At 35.6% G+C, this 12,273-nt stretch overlaps 1 long non-coding RNA gene across 1 annotated transcript; it reads right to left on the bottom strand.

Moving 5' to 3' along the window:
• Positions 1-222: 222 nt before the first annotated feature.
• On the bottom strand, positions 223-2,131 carry LOC116599375. The gene is made up of 3 exons (XR_004289346.1): positions 1,936-2,131; positions 728-1,006; positions 223-305 (listed from the first exon to the last, which is right to left on the bottom strand). It is a non-coding gene; the product is annotated as an uncharacterized LOC116599375 (long non-coding RNA).
• Positions 2,132-12,273: the final 10,142 nt, after the last annotated feature.

Here is a 12,273-nt window from a genome sequence, read left to right as displayed (position 1 = left end):
AAGTAACAAAGATCTATTTCACTAGCTTAAGTTTTTTTTTTCATACATCTTTTTTTTTTCAAAACACTAAAGACACTCAAGACTCATTAAAGACAAAACAAATCAGTAACCATATGTTTAATAGAAAAAGCTAGGAATAGCTCATTTCATTTGACAGCATATTTGTGAATACAAATTTATGATGGCTACCTTTTTATATGTGTTAATTATATGCAGTTTGGTTCAGAAGATTTCCTTCCAGGCCTATAAAGTTGACTATGGAGAAATTTTCAGACAGGCAGAAATTTTCAGAAAGGAAGGATTCTCTGTGGAGAAAGGCAAAACCAGATTATGGAGAAATTTTCAGAAAAGCAGAAATTTTCAGAAAGGCAGAGATTTTCAGAAAGGCAGAATTCCACTTTGGGGTGGAATAATCCGGGCCTTTTCCTTAGCTATCTCTGACACTAGATCTATAAGGATGAATAGGATTTTGGCAAGTAGAGAGGAGGGGTGACCAGCAGGAATCCAAGATGGAAGATACAACAGTGGGTGTGGCGTGGATGGAAGTCTGTTGAGGCTAAAATGTGTGGAATGGAAGGCTTATTCAGGTGGTTGGTAGATAAGAGTAAGGGTGAAATATTTTCTTAATTGTTATGCAAGATATCTTTACTTGATTTGTAATCTTGTTCCTGTATGGCGTTTAGCTGTCTGCCTTCTGACATTAGAACCCAATTAAGCCTTTTAATACCTTTGGTGAGTGGCTTTGATGAAGAGGCCAAAACTCAAATGTTTTCATTAATACAAAAGCCAGATGTCGTCCAGTGTTATGGCCCCACAAGAACTCCGGCCCCTCGAACCACACTTGCTGGTTTCTCAACCTGGGATAAACTTTCCAGCCAATACTGCCAGTATACTTGGCCAACTGTGCTCTCACAATGACAGAGGTCTGGAGAAGTCTGAAGATGGCACCTTCTGTTTTTCAGGATCCCATGAACTCCCAGAAATTCCCCAGCTTTCACAGTTTGCCCTGTATGAACACCAGTGGAAATAAGTAAACAGTTTTAATTTCTCCTTTGAGGGTGTCGCACCACCTACATCTGCTTGCCTGCTAATTTCTGTCCAGCTGACATTAATGGATTTGACTTTCCTTCCAACCTGTCATGATATGAGACGTTTTAAGGCTCTGAACTTTTAACAGCAGATTTTTCTGGCAAGGAATGTAGTGGTAGGGAAGTTGGAGGAACCGACATGTATACTGATGCACTATTTCATGGCACGTATATAATCTAAATTTACTGTTGTTTTTCATTGTAACAGTGAATCAGATCATCAGTGTTTTTTTTTTATTATTTTTAAGATATATATTATATATATGGTATATTAAAATATATATTTTTTCTTATCACCACACAATTAGTACAGCTCTCCTTATACATTATTGTCTTTATCACAGTACTCTATATTGTCATTTAAAAACATAAAATGACTCAAACAATACTGCTTTCCTTCTTATATGGATGAGATGAACTCTATCATGATAAAGTCAACAGTGATCCCTAATATATTAAATCGTATTTGCATTATGAAAACCTCCAGCCATTCTTAGTATCCTGTTGTCATACATTTTTGTTCTCTGCCCACGTTTTTTTTTTTTTTCTATTTATCAATCTATAAATAGGAAGAGTTGCCCTTTGCTTTACTGTCATCAACTCGTGAAAATGAACTTTTCCACTCAGATTGTCGGTGTTTTCAATGCAATAAGAATGGAAATATCTTCTGATAAAATGTGGACCAAACTAAGGTCTCTTTTCTTTTTATGAAAATGTAACCTATGCATATATGTCTTTTCTCTTTTCAAAGTGTGAAAATCTAGAAGGCTGAGTGAAGCTTCTCTTCTCTTTGCTCTAAAAGCCCTGTTCTAATCTCTGCCATAGCTATTACATTGCACTGACATACCTATTCACTTGTCTGTCCATCCCACTGGTGGAAAAAAACCCTCATCTATCGATATTTGTGCTGCCCTTGGAATAAAATAAAATGTCTCAGCAGAATTGTAGGGCTTCCCAATCAGAGTCCTGCTTCTTCCCCAGCCTCATTTTAGCACTTTCTCATTTATTTGATATATTGAGTCACACTGGCCTCACTCAAGGTCCTTCAATTTTTTAGACATTTCATTTTTGTCTCTTGGAATTCTGTCCTATTTACCAAAATTCTGTATTCTGAGGATCTGCCTTGATGAATGTAGAATGCAAGTACAATTATGACATTGATAATGATAGGTTTTTGGGTTCTGATTTTGCACAAGTGACTCTGCGAGGTATTTCACTGCATTTCCTCATTAGTTCCTCCTATCAGCCTTATGATATAGATATTAATATTCTCGTCCTGAATTTACAGATGAGACTGAAATATAAAGAAAATAAGTCTGGTGCTGGAGGACATACAGTTAGTGCTGAAGTTGTGTGTTGAACTGAAGAGTTTGCTTCTGGAGACTTTGTTCTCAACCGTTCTTCTGAACTGCCTCTTACATTTTATGGGACTTTCTGGACTCGAGATAATGTCCTGGGAATACTCATGATCCTAGAAGTAAATGTTAAATCTCCTGCATATGTATGGAAGTTGAATCGGAAAAAATCATTGTTTTCTATGAAGGGGACCCGGGTCTATGTGGCAGGGACTGTCTGTAGACTATGTTTTTACCTCTCTTTACACTCCCAACTGTAAAACTGCTCAGTTAGCCTTGATGATATCAGTTGTTTCACCAATTTAATCTAAAATTGTATGTCTTCGGGTAGTCTTTCTTTTGATTAGACACTTTTCCTATTTTGACTCTCCCCACCCCAAAACCTTACTCCAAAGATGCAGGCTAAATAACCCCCTATGCCCACGGTACACATATACTCACTTAGTTCTGACTTCTGAAATCCTCATCGGAGTCTGTGTTTCCTAATCCATGCCTTCTCAGGTGACAAATGCAGATTATAATTAATGGTTACATGTATTTGTTGCTTTCAATGCAGTTGTGCTACTAAGTTCTATAGCACATTACATTTGAGCTCAAATATGATTGAATTTAAATTGGCAGATTTCTTCAATGGTTTACCCCACCCCCCCTTTAGGATACCCAGCACTGTGACATTTCTCTTAATACTCCATGAAAAAGGAGAAAGGATTGAATTGTGATTAAAAGCATATGCCTTGCAATAGATCAGATCTGGGGTCAAAGATAAGCTTCAAAACCTGGTAACTGTGTATCCAATAAGCAAGCTATTTAACCTCACTAAGTCTAAGTTTTATTATCTAAAAAATAATAATAAATAATAATAATACTAGCACCAATCACAGAATTGTCATGAAGTTCAGTAAGATAATGTACATAAAGAATTTATAATAGTGCCTGAAACCTATTAAAGTGAGTAATAGACATTATCATTTGGGATTCTATTTTTTTTAATATGTTAGCCACAGTATAGTACATCATTAGCTTTTGATGTAGTCTTCGATGATTCATTAGTTACATATAACACCCAAGTGCTCATCACAAAACATACCCTCCTCAATACCCATTCCCCTATTATACCCTCCCCCACTGAAACCTTCATTTTGTTTCCCAGCGTCCATAGTCTCTCATGGTTCATCTCTCGCTCTGATTTCTCCCTTTTCAGATTGCCCTCCCTTCCTCTATGGTCCTCTGTGCTATTACTTATGTTCCACATATGAGTAAAACCATATGATAATTGTTTTTCTCTGCTTGACCTACCTCACTTAGCATAATCCTCTCCAATTCCATCCATGTTGATGCAAATGGTAGGTATTCATCCTTTCTGATGGCTGAATAATGTCCCATCATGTGTATGGACCACATCTTCTTTACCCATTCATCTGTTGAAGGGCATCTCAGCTTCTTCCACAGTTTGGCTATTGTGAACATTGCTGCTATGAACATTTGGGTGCATGTGCCCTTTCTTTTCACTAAATCTGTATCTTTGTGGTAAAATACCCAACAATGCAATTGCTGAGTTGTAGGGTAGCTCTATTTTTAACATCCCAAGGAAACTTCATACTATTTTCCAGGGTGGCTGTACCAATTTGCTTTGCCACCAATAGCATGAGAGGGTTCCCTTTTCTCCACATTCTCGCCAACATTTGTTTTTTCCTGTTTTGTTAATTCTTGCCATTCTTACTGGTATAAGGTGGTATTGCAGTTTTCATTTGTATTTCTCTGATGACTAGTGATGTTGAACATTTTTTCATGTGTCTGTTCACCATTTGTATGTCTTCTTTGGAAAAGTGTCTGTTCATGTCTTCTGCCCATTTTTTGACTGGGTTATTTGTTTTTTCAGTGTTGAGTTTGAGAAGTTCTTTATAGGTCTTAGATATCGGTCCTTTATCTGTAATGTCATTTGCAAATATCTTTTCCCATTCTGTGGTTGCCTCTTAGTTTTTTTGACTGTTTCTTTGCTGTGCAGAAGCTTTTTATCTTGATGAAGTCCCAAAATTTCATTTTTGCTTTGTTTCTCTTGTCTTTGGAGACATGTCTTGGGATTCTATTTTTAAAAGTTAAGGCCATTATAAATTTTGGTCCAGAAAGTTTCATATTATGTCTTTACCTTTATTATTTTTTTAAAAAAGATTTTATTTATTTATTTGACAGACAAAGATCACAAGTAGGCAGAGAGGCAGGCAGAGATAGAGGAGGAAGCAGGCTCCCTGCTGAGCAGAGAGCCCGATGTGGGGCTTGATCCCAGGACCCTGGGATCATGACGGGAGCTGAAGGCAGAGGCTTTAACCCACTAAGCCACTTAGGCACCCCTACCTTTACTATTTTAAACTACTGTTATTGTCTACAAACAAGAGCTATGTGAGCTGGTGGTCAATTTTTAATCACAATTACTTAGATAGTGAGGATTTGTGTTTTTAAAGAGTGCTTGAGACTCCCAAGTTATGTTTAGTGTGTATTATATTTTAGTAATAAAATGGTGAGAGCATCCAACTGTTTCTATTGGCAGCTTCACTTTGAGGGAATAGCCTCAGCTTCGTAGTTTCAGAAAAGTAATTTTATTAGCTTACTCTGAGGGGACCAAAGGCATTCATTAGTTTATCTTAGGGAAATAACACATGCCATTCAGACTAACCTGGTATAGTGGTAAACCAAAACTCTTTTTCTAAAATGCAAATATAATTATGCCTTTTTATTCCTTGCCATTCATCAGTGACTCCTCGTTGCTCTCAGGAACAGATAGAGACTTCTTAATATAAACTTTCAAGGCTTTCCAATGCTCTCTTTCATGAACCTTCTCACCCTTATCTCTTTCCATTTTCCTTTGGTAAATGATACTCCAGACATATTAAAATTTTGACACTTGGTACAATTTATCGTAGTTTCAATGGACTTTAGGTCTTCCCAGATGTTCCTTTATCCTAGAATACTCTTCACCCTGCTTCCATTCTCTAAAATCATTTCTACCAATCCCTTAGTGCCATATGAAATACAAATTCTTGGGAAGCCGTCGCCAACCCCTTGGTTCTGGTTAGGTTCCCTGACACCCTGCATCAACCATTCAGCTGTCATTGGCCACTTTCTTATTTCTTTCAACTGACTAAATTTAGTGAAGTGAGGAACTATTATGTTCATTATATTTCCACAACTCAAAACATATATATATAAATATTACCACTAATAATTCAGAATGAAGAAAATTGTGCAGTGGGAGAAATATGTGTCAATCTGACTCTGATTCTGGAAGTGATACCCTATTTGTGCCTTTTTCACCTCCCTCACTCTCAACCTAGTTAGTCTTATTCAGGAAGGCTTAATTTCCTTGCAGACAACTGCTTGCGTGCAAAATGGAATTAAGTAGAAGTATCCATAACATTTTGTAAGCCTTATTATTTTCCCTTCTCTACACTAGCATTACCACCTCTATAAGCATGGTAAACTTTTCAAAATGGTAGCATTACCACCTCTATAAGCATGGTAACCATTTAAAAATCTGGGATCATCCAATTTAGAATCACCACCTTTTTCTTTATGATACATTGCAACAGTTTGTAAATATTTTCTCTTCCGAGTGTCAAGTCTATTCCTTTGACACAAGCTTTAATTTATTTTTTCAGATAGAGTCATACCTCAGTGAATAGTCATAATTTAATCTCATCAAAAATAGTCATGAATCCATAGGCTAGGACTTGAACTACCTGCAGTTCCTCCATAAGGGCCAATTTCTAGCTATTTGTTGTTATTGTTATCGTTATTGTTCATAATTGATGATTTTATTACTTCTTTCTTTACTTGGCATGATGTCATTTGGGTACCTAATAAGTGATTTTGCCAGTCTGGCCTTTGCCTCTTCTTTAGGTTTGGGCTTAGAATTAAGTCACTGCTTCTGTCCTTATATGCTCCTTGGTCTTGTCTCATTGCCATTTACCCAGTCATTTTGGTACATTCATATGAGTCTCCTGCTAGGAAAACTCTAAGAGAATGGCCTTCTCAGATAAAAAGAAACTGCAGTAGCGGGTGGGAGATGAGCTCAGCTATTCTTTTGGAATTTCTAAACAAGACTTTATTTCATGTATCTTTTAGGTAGGCTGATTCTCAATGGGAATTATTATCTCAGTAACGAGAAGGTTAAGAGCATAAGCCTTGAAGTGAGGCAGCCTTATATTATTATCCTTGTGATTTTAGAAAAATAACTCTTCCTCTCCAAGGCTCAGTTTCTCCATATATAAAATGAAGATGAAAATAGTACCTATCATATAAGGTTATCATGCTTATAAAGATGGTAATGCTTATTGACCTCTTATTCTAATACAGATTAAATAGCATGGATATTTCTATTTTTTAATTATCGATAATCAGTGATCTTCAATAGCAAGCCATCTTCAGTAGTAAGCCATCGTCAAACATTACAGTGGATGACACAGTCTCTAATTTGGGTTCATATTCTGACAGTAGGTCATGAAATCTAATATGGGTGATGAAATTATCAGTAATATTGAAGTTGGTATAGCAGTAATAATGAATAAACAGCTGGTATATGGGCAAAGAAAGGAGGCCTTTGCAATGACACCTAGATACCCAGGGAGAATCCTGGAATTCAACAATGATGACCATTCTCATAGTTGGGTCTAAAGCCTGCCCCATAGAATACCTTGTCTTTATGAAATGACACTGAGAAAAATACAACCCCTTGGCATTTTCATTGTGAAATCAAAGGACCAGATGTCATCCTAAGTGATTTGTACTTATTTGTGTGTGTGTCCCTGAATACAGGACATGTACTATTGATTTTGAACTGGCAGTTACACAACAGCTTGACCTTGGATTATCTGAGCGGCACATAAACAAGCTCCTTGGACATTTAATCAGAACATGACTCTGTCCAGGCACAGAGAGGAGGGGGGATGAGGATATGTGAGGACAGCTTTAAAGCTCTGGAAATAGTTAATCATTTTTTACATATTTCCTTTACAATGAGGTAGGTAAGAAGAGAGGGTTCTAATTAGAAAGCTGGAACTGTGGAATGGCACAGATGTAGAGGATCTTAGTTGATCCACCCCACACTTTAGAGAAAAGTCAGGTTCAAGAAGATGGATCAGGTTATGTCATAGAGAAGAGCCAGATCTGTAAATGAGCTCTTCAGAATTTGGGTTTGGTAGTTATCAATTTAAAATCTTGAATCTACAGTACCACTGGAATATATTAGTGTAAGACCATCAGTCAGTAATTTTTATAGGCATCAAGCAAATCTGGGTCTTTGTCTTGATTCTACCATTTGCTAGCCATGTGACTTTGGACAAATTACTTGATCGCACTCAATTTAAATTTCTTCATCTCTGAAGAGGATAATATAGTTTGCATCTCCTTTTATTTTTGTGAGAGTTATAGTGTCTAATAATTTAATATGGTGACTAGCACAAAGTAAATACTAATAAATACTACTTAAAATTACCATTTGTTTCAATCAGTAATCATTGTTACAAATATCAAAAACTATCCAAATTTGTTTAAGCAAAAATAAATTTATTAAAAGATATTGTATAACTCACTAGATTCTTAGAAGATAAGAAAACTAGATTTTGAGGATTTGTGGTAGAAATAATGTCCAAAATTATGTTCCAGAACTGATGCAATGGTGACAATCTTGCTAGGGGGTGATCCTGAAATTTGCATATCTAATTCCATGGATGCGGGACTCTGCAGGCTACTTCTAGAACCTTTGAACCATTTCCTCTAGGGTGTAAATGTCCATGTGCCCCCTCAACAAAACTATTTCTGTGTAAAGCCTGCATTTTCACATTACTAGTTTTGTAAAATTATTTTTTATTGTGGTAAAATACACATAACATAAATTTATTTTTTCAAGGTTTTATTTAATTTTAATTCTAGCTAGTTAATATATAGTGTAATATTGATTTCATCACTTTCATAGAACATCCAGTGCTCATCACAAGTGTCTTCCTTAATAGCCATCATAAATTTACCATTTTAAATATACAGTTATATGGTATTAAGCACATTTGTATTATTTTGGGTCATCAGAATTTTACTCAAAATAATTTTATATGGATATATATTTTCGGTAGAAACTTCTGTATCTGGCTTCTATAGAGAAACTTGGGATACTAAATGTAGGAAGAATATTCAAAGACAGTGCAGCTAAATTTAAGAAAATTGTCTATTACAATCCGCCTTTTTTTGCCCAATATTAAATTACGCACTTAGACAATATTTAAATTTCAAAATTTCCTTCCAGCCCAAGCTTCAGCCTGACATAATGTGATTATCCTATAAACAAAATAAAATACTCCTTTCTTCTCCTTTAAAAAGTGGGAGAGGGTGATATTTATAGCAAGTGTCTCATTAGGGTGTAGTCCAATTCTTGTTGTAGCTAATCCAGCTTATAGTACAAGCACCTCTGCTATGATTCCTATGATTTGATGGATCCAGTGGTATTCAAGATTATCTTTGGAAAATCAAGTTGCTGTCAGAAGTCCAACCCAACATTTGATCAGTGGTTATAAACGAGGATTCTGGAGCCATAACTGTTTAGGAAAAAATTCAGTTCCATCATATTCTTGCTTTGTGGTCCTGGACAACACACTAATCTCTCTTTGCCTCCTCATTTTTTTTTTCCATTTATAAGTACCTATCCCCTATTTTCTAAGAAAGACTAAATGAATTAATAGAGGGAAAGTGATTGGAAAACAGCTTGGCATAAAATAATCCCTAACATATACTTATTTGCTGATCTCTTACTACTTCCTTTCTGCCTTTAGTTACATATTGAGTCCCTTGATATTATTTTAGTTATGCAGTAAATTATAATGTTAACCACCAATAACACATTTGACTAAAACAGGACAAAGGAAGAGGGAGACAGAAGGAATTTACCTAAATTAAATAAAAAGTAGGAGAGAAAACATGGGTGGATGTGGTGGCCCTTATTTCTCTTCCAGTCATAGGGTCATAGCTGGTATTTATTCTTCCTGCCTCTGCTACCAAACCCGTTTCCTTTAAATCAGCTATGACCCTATGTTCAGATGTTCAGTCTCTTATCAGCGCACAAAAGCAAATTTGAAGCAATTTTGAATGAAGAAGAAATGCCTTTGCTTTAAAAGTTCAGGTGTCTCCACCATAATGTCTCTAGAGTCTTAATAAAGAAAACATACTGATGTGTCCATTTACTATACTGGGCCTCATCTGTGTATCCCCAGCACCAATGGGCTTACACAAACATTTATTGAATATTCAATAAATATATTTTTGAAAGGAAATCCTTTACAACTAAAATGTAAATATATGAGGATAGAATTTTTCTGTTTTAGTTACTGCTATGTCTACAATGCCAGTACCTGGCATATAATAGATCCTCAACAAATATTTATCAAAAGAATAAATGAGCCATATGCAGTAAGTGAACCTTATACATAATTATAAAAAAATGGATAACATACCAGTTCTGGAGAGAAGATATGAACAAAAGTGAGTATAGGTGTTTGGAATATTTCTTCTTTTAAACCATAAATACTACATATTTCCAGGAATTAGGATTTGGGTATAGTTATGCTATGGTTAAAAATTTACCCTAAATTTTAGTCCTAAATGTTGGATAATATTTTCAGAAGATGATGAATGGCTAGAAAGATGGATATAGGATAGAATTCTGTTAAGTGACCTTGATAGATTCTTTGACAATGAGTTCTCAAATTATACTCCATTATTTAATATTGTGTGCAAATTGGGGAAAGGAGGCGCTGATGTGATTTATGATCCATTTCTAAGGGAGTTAGCAGAAGACTCAATTGTTTTGTGAATGAATTTCGCTGGTTTAGTCAGTTCTCATTTTTTTCAAATCTTAGATATTCCCATTTGCATGACTAAGTAAAAAAAGGGCATCAATTATAATCTAATGGAAAAGAAATTCTGTCATTTTTCAAGAAAATTTCAGTTTAAATTTTTGTAGAGAGGGTAACTAATAGGTTTGAAAATCCTCTTTTGAAGCAGTGAGAATAGTTTTGAATTATCTAGCATTTCACATAAGCATTTATATAATTTTCAAAAGAGGCCATCTGGATTAAGGGGGTGTAACAGAGGAAACTTATTTAAATTTTACCTAGGATGAATTATCCTTTTTTACATATCATCTCTGCTTGCAAAAATGTGAGTAGTAATTTAGAATCCTATATCCCGAGTTTTCTTGGATTACTCAATCCCAAATCCAGGTTAAAAAGCAGGATCCTTTTAACGTCATTCATTCAGGTTTAGTTGTTCTTGTTAATAGTAATGTCAGATAACTCCCTTTCTGTAATGTCTTCTTTTATTAGAGAAGATAGTTTCTTGTGTATGTTTGCAAATATGAATTATCTTAAAACATGGACTCCTTCATTGCCCCACAAGGGATGGGTGGCCTCTGCAAAAACTTCTGATCTTTGAGTCATCTCTTCTTCTGAATTCATTACACCCTTGTCCTCCTAGCCTAAAGCTATTTAAGCTACTTATTTAAGCTATTATACGTGTGAGCTCGGTGGCTTACCTGAACTATTTACATAATGTAACATTTCTCTCCACCTTTGGTAGTTAGGATATGTTTCTTTGTGTATTCTACTAAGGGTCTCAAAAAATATGAAATAGTGAAAAAGTAGTGGTGTCAACTCCCATCCCTCAATAAAAACCCTAAGAAGATAGCAAAATAAAGAGAATGGGAGGGGATACAACTTGAATTTAACCATTACTGTTTTTCCAAGAAGGAATTAGAGAATCCTATAACCATGAGAGTCTCATTCAGGGAGGAAGCTAAGATGATAGAAATCTCAAGGCTTAACAGGAATCTCGTGCTTTTCATTAAAGCATATCAGTATCCAACATGGCACCTAAGAGATGCCATTTCTCTCCTTCCTTTTCCCTTCTTGCCTTTTGAGGAAGACTTCACAACCATAATACTATCCACAAGAAATTATCTTTCAACTATACCAGTCTATTACCAAGGATAATCAAAACTTTAATTCAGATATTTTTGGGGTCTTTCAAAGCACATCAAATGGTATATTAATTCATGTGTGAGCAGAACATTTTTAAAAAAAATTATTTATTTATTTGACAAAGCAGGAGTGTACAAGCAGGGGGAATGACAGGCAGAGGGAGAGGTAGAGGCAAGCTGTCCACTGAGCAGGGAGCTGGAGGCAGGCCTTTATCCTAGGACCCTGGGATCATAAATTGAGCTGAAGGCAGACCCTTAACCCACTGAACCACCCAGGTGCCCCATCAAAACTTCTAACACTTCTCTCAAGTGTGGTGTGTTTTATTTATGATGTCAGCTTCTATTTTTCAGGCTTTCTACTGAAATTGAAGCTAAGTTGTGGATTGTGATGCTCTGGTTCCTCTCCTTACTTTTTCTCCAATGTATCCTCCTTTTTGGGGAAATTAACCAAGATTTGCTGACTTCTTTCTGTTTTCTCTCTTCTTCTTCCTCCTCCTCCTCCTCCTCCTCCACCTCTTCTTCTTCTTCTTCTTCTTCTTTTCATTGCCCATTATTATCAGATTCTGTAAAACAAAGGATGTTCAGGTTCAGGGGCTGATCGAGCAATAAATATTAATTATATAACTTATTTCATGTTTTCCTTGTTGCCTACTCATCTTCCTCCCTCCATTCAGCTTTTACTCTTCCTTTCTTCACTTCAAAATAAAACTTTTTCCTATTTATGAAATGAGAAGGTAAAATTATCTTAAATATATTAGTATAAATTAGGTCTGGAAACATATAAGGATGAACAATTTATTGAAATTGTGAAGTT

The sequence above is a fragment of the Mustela erminea genome, chromosome 9 (assembly GCF_009829155.1).
Source record: "Mustela erminea isolate mMusErm1 chromosome 9, mMusErm1.Pri, whole genome shotgun sequence".
Classification (NCBI taxonomy): domain Eukaryota; kingdom Metazoa; phylum Chordata; class Mammalia; order Carnivora; family Mustelidae; genus Mustela; species Mustela erminea.
This window is presented reverse-complemented; position numbering and strand designations above follow the sequence as displayed.